Here is a 5,626-nt window from a genome sequence, read left to right on the forward strand (position 1 = left end):
AAATCCCCTCAATAACTCGATTTCTTTAGGATCGATTTATTTTATTAACTCGATTTCTTTACTGCCGAGTTTTGAACAGTCTAGCTGGAATATTTTATTGTGGAAAAGCCACGATGGCGATCTAGCATGGCAAAAACTTGATCAAAACTCAGCTTTAGAATAGTCGAGTTTCGTGTATAACTCGATTATATGGTGGTTGAGTACCAAAAGAGGGACACACCCCTATATAGTTTTGAAACAGGGACATATAGCTTAATTTTTTGCTTAATAGGGGCAAAAGCCCATTTTCTCCGGTGTACCAAGGCTTAACACTAAATTTGACTAGAACATATTAATAGGCCCTCTAGGTATATTAACTGAGTCATATTTAACTTGTTTTATGAATCCAAAAGTCTAATTAATGGAATTCCAATTCTAACATCAACAACCCAAGTGTCTCAACTCCCATATTTTCTTTGTTTAGTCTACAATGTAAGATTTACATTGATATAATATAATGTAAGATTTACAAAATGTACAAATATTATACATTTTTTGCAAATGTATATAATATTTGTTCAATTTACAATGTAAAATTTATATTGAAAGTATAATGTAAACTATGAATTTGGAATTACTTTGAACAAGTCTTTCATGCTCTGATTTGATCGACAATTTTTTATGAAATGGACAAAAGAATAAAACATGAACTTAAGAACTTATCTAAGCCATGTTCATATAAGCTTCCATTGCAAAGGTTTGAGGCTTTCTTAGAGCATTCTCATCAAGAGTTTTATAAATTTTAGCATTTTAGTACTCTCAAAACCAACTTTTTAGCATTTAACACATCACTTTACAATACACCTAATATCAAAACTTCCATTTTTTTTTTTACCACTTCATTAAAATATTATTTATTTATTCTTTTTTATTCTTTTTGGGAGAGAGCAGAGAGTGAGATCTAAGCAAAGAGAGAGAAGGGGAATAAAAAATAATAAAAATGAGTAGCATCTTGCTATAGTAAGATGTTATTACTTGTAGGGTGTTAGTAATAACATCTCACTGTAGCAAGGTGCTGAAAATTTTAAAATTTAACACCATTGATATAGGGCTTTTTTAGTGGTTTTGTTGCTAAAAATAGCTTTTAGCATGTTAGAAATTGGGCTGGTTTTGACCCAACCCATAAACCATGGCCCATGAAATCGTGCACATGGGTTATCTGATAAGTAAGTTTAAATTTAAACTAACTAATATTGGTATGAGTTATCAATATCAGTAGTAGAGTAATTTAAACTTAACAAAAGAGATCTTTTAGGGATCACATATATCTGATAGTAAGCGAATCTCTACTAGTATTTAAAATACTCCTACATCAGTCAGATCAAGGTGAGATACAATGAGTGAACATACGTATAGTTTTTGAGTGCTCTCTCAAAATAAGCCATCTCTCTGGGACACCAACTACTGTTCCCTAAAATTTGGAGCGTGGAAATCGGGAAAGACTCTAGTAGTCTCTCCTGCGACTTGGAGGTGTTCCATAAAGGAGATTGTGAAGAGTTCGTAAAGCAAGCAAAGAACAAGATCCGGCAATTTGGTGATTTGTTCCACCAAAGGTATGTGTCTATAGGACCTCTAGTAAAGTATATAACTTTTCAACATTGGTATCAGAGCCATTTTATGCTTGTTTTCACTCTTGAATGATGCCATGATCTTTGATATATGTAATCCTATACGCATGCTAAAATTAAAAGATTAAGTAATTTTTAATTTTCAGATCTGTAATTTTTAGAATCATGTTATGGCATGTAGAGAGAGAAATAAAAAGCTGTAATTTTTTGATTGTTTACATGTAATCCGAAATTTACAGGCTTATTTTGACCCATTAAATCTTGTTTAATGTCAAATATTTTTTAATGGTTTGAAAGTACAATGCATAAGCTTTAAAACGACAGTTTACATGCTTAATTTAGACTTTAAATGATGAAGTTGTGATTAAAATGGAACACCCTGTTCTATTAGTCCTACACAGAGGACCAAATGAATAACCGTGTATTCACTATTCATTGGCCAAGATTTGCTTTGGCTATGAGTCCTGGAGGGCTCCACTAACCACTAATTGTTTGAGTGGTTATCTAAAATAATAATAATAATAATAATAATAAAATGAAAGAGCCCCATGTTGATGTTAGTGTATTAGTTACACTTGAACACAACATTATCCTTGTTTCTTTTAACAAGGATATTGTGCAGATCACGTTGGTGTATAAGTACACACAAATTGTTGTTGTTTCCTTCAACAAGGAAACTGTGCAAGTAATAAGCCACACGCAAGTGGCTGTGTGGATTTGTAACATAGTTTACGAAGGAATTGGGTTATAACAATATAGAAAATTATATCAAAATCAAATGTTATAACATGCACAGTAGGTTTTAATCATTGAATTAATTTATGATGTCTTTTTAACATATTGTGATATGATTAAATTGATATTATATGAATACATTATGTGATGAATATGTGACCAAAGGGTTTATGAGACTCTTTGGCTCATCTATGTAGTTAGAGATTGTATTGGTAATTTATGCAACATGTATATTTTTATTTGTTGTTATTGTGGATGGATAAGACAATTTTTGAAATTATTTGGTAATATGGCATCCCCAATTTTTTTTTTTTAATTAAAATAGAATCTTTGTAGTAAGGTACTTTAATATGTAATTTTTTTTTGGGCCAATGTTTTTTGGCAATTTTTTGGGCCATTGTTTTTGACAATGCAATTTAAGGCTATGTAATTTAATTTTGGAAGCCATGTAAGGGGATGTGTTTCACGGTTACCTATAATTTTCAAATTTTGTTTTAGCATGTTCTATGAAATTACCAATAGGGCTTATAGTGGAGCCCATGCACAATGTGTTGTGCACAAAGATGTATGGACACATGTTATATGTATGATTTTAATATGTGGATGGTGTGATGTTTTATTCTTCACAAAATTTTATTTAAAATCAATTAGATGTGTTATTCCAATTTTCATAGTGAGAGATGATTATGAACTTAGCGAAATTTTCGATCTCACTATGTAGAAAGGAATATCATGGTGTAGTTGGATTTTTGGAAATAAAATTTAAAAATGGATGTGCTAATGTCAACTTGTGTAATGAATGTAGTGAACATGGCCACTAAGAATGTAGTTGCTGATCTAACTAAGGGAGAGAAACTAGATGGAACCAACTATGATATGTGGCATTGAAAAATTCAATATCTGCTTAATGAACAAGAGGTCCTTGAAACCCTAACCAATGTGATGATGTGACCTGAAAATGGGAATACTGCCCAACATTGCTGTGACTTAGAGGCCTATGAGTCTTGGGTTAAGAAAGATTGTTGTGCATGCGTTACTATGTTGATTAGCATGCACAATGATCTTATTGGGGAGTTTGAGGACTACCCAAATGCCCAAGAGATGTGGAACTAGCTTAAGATTTCCTATGGAGGGACTTTAGCAACTAGGTTGTGAGCTCCTACTTTGAAGTTTGAGCAATATGTTATGGATTCAAAGCATAGCATGGCTGAACATCTAAGGACAATGTCTACATTGATCCGTGACCTAAAGGCTGCTAGCAATAATCTCTCTGATGAACAATAGGTCACAGTGGTGATACGTTCATTGCTTAAACCTACTTGGGGGAAAATGAAGCTTGTTTTGACACATAGTGAGAATATCAAGACTTTTGCTGATATTTCTCGTCATCTCGAGCTTGAGGCAAAGTGTATAGGGGTGTACCAAAACACCCTCCTTGTCGCACAATTTGGGCAGCGAAAGGCATTCAAGCCTAAATACAAAGGACAAGGTAGGAATGCCAAAGGAGCTGGTAACCTTGGGCCTAAAGAAGGCAAGATAGCAAAGTGCCAAAAGGGCAAGCGTGCTAAGAAGGAAAAGGCAAAGATCAAGTGCTACAACTATGGTAAGAATGGTCACTTCGCTTGTGAGTCCACTGAGCCGAAGAAGGTATCCTTTCTTAACAACTCTGCTATTACTTATGTTTGTACACATGTTTTTGTTGCTCATACTATTCTTGGGTGGATTGTAGATTCAGGAGCAACCAAACATATAGCCAGAGATAGAGTTGGGTGTGTGAATTACAAAAAGATACCAACAGGCACACAATACGTTATTTTGGGTAACGGAGCTCAAGAAGAAGTCATAGGAGTTGGAACCTACTAGCTCAAATTGCGTTTGAGATGTACGTTACTTCTTCATGATGTGCTTCATGCACCTGGTGTCCAATGTAATTTATTTTCAATACTTACTATGCTTAGACTTGGATTTAGTTTCCGTTTCGATGGTCCTCAGTTGGATTTTTATTTAAATAAAACCTTGTATGGACATGGTTATTTATCTAATAATTTCTTTATGTTGGATTTAGATGATTCTTATTTTTCTTTTATTGCTAATATTAATGATGTTTCTGATTCTGTAATGTGGCATGCTAGACTTGGACACATAGGAAAAGATAGATTGGATAGACTAGCTAGAGAAGGCATATTGGGGTCTATCACTAATGTAAGCCTACCTATGTGTGAACCTTGTCTAGCTAGAAAGGCCTGTAGGAAGCCTTTTGGTAAGGCTCCAAGGGCAACTCATCCTTTGGAATTAGTCCATTCGGACATATGTGGACCTATGAATGTTAAGGCACGCCATGGTACCTCTTATTTTCTCACATTTATAGATGACTATTCAAGTTTCAGTTATGTCTATCTGATCTCTCATCGCTTTGACGCATTAGATTGCTTTAAGTGCTTTGTGGCAGAGGTTGAGAATCAAAAAGAAAGGAACCTAAAGGTTTTTTGAACTGATAGGGGTCGCAAATATTTGTCTAAACAGTTTTAGGAACTGTGTGAGGAAAAAGGGATACATAGGCAATTGACAATTCCTGGTACTCCACAACAAAATGGTGTTGCAGAGAGAAGGAATTATACTCTGTTAGAGATGGTTAGATCGATGATGGCACAAGCTAACCTTCCAATTTCATTTTGGGAGGATGCATTGTTGACTGCTACCTACATCCTCAACCGTGTGCCTTCTAAGTCAATTCCCACAACACCATATGAGTTATGGATTGGTGTAAAACCCAATTTGGAGAACTTGCGGCCTTGGGGTTATGTAGGTTTTGTTCACAGTACTTCCCATAAGTATGGGAAATTGGGCCCTAGAGCAAGTAAGAAAATCCTTATAAGATATTCAGAAAGCTCAAAAGGGTATGTAATGTATGGTGAACATTCTGATGGTGGAATGATTGAGATAGAGTCTCGTGATGTCAACTTCATTAAAGATGATTTTCCAAGCATCAGTGAAGCAAAACAAGATCTTCAGCTTTATGAGCTGCAAGAACTTGAAGGTATCATACCATCTTTGGGCGAGGGTGGAGAATCACAACTTCATCCTGAAATCGCCAAAGATAGTGGGAGTGATTTGGCTTCTAGTGGGAGCAAACCGCTAGATAGTGACACACAAGGATCCAAGGTACATAAAAGTGAACGTGGAACTATTCCCCGTCGTCATTTTGAGATTGAGGGGGAATCTTTTATATGTGATTCACTGGACCTTAATGAGCCTGCTTCCTATAAGGAAGCATTAGCTTCACC

Source organism: Quercus lobata, chromosome 11 (assembly GCF_001633185.2).
Source record: "Quercus lobata isolate SW786 chromosome 11, ValleyOak3.0 Primary Assembly, whole genome shotgun sequence".
In the NCBI taxonomy this organism is placed as follows: Eukaryota; Viridiplantae; Streptophyta; class Magnoliopsida; order Fagales; family Fagaceae; genus Quercus; species Quercus lobata.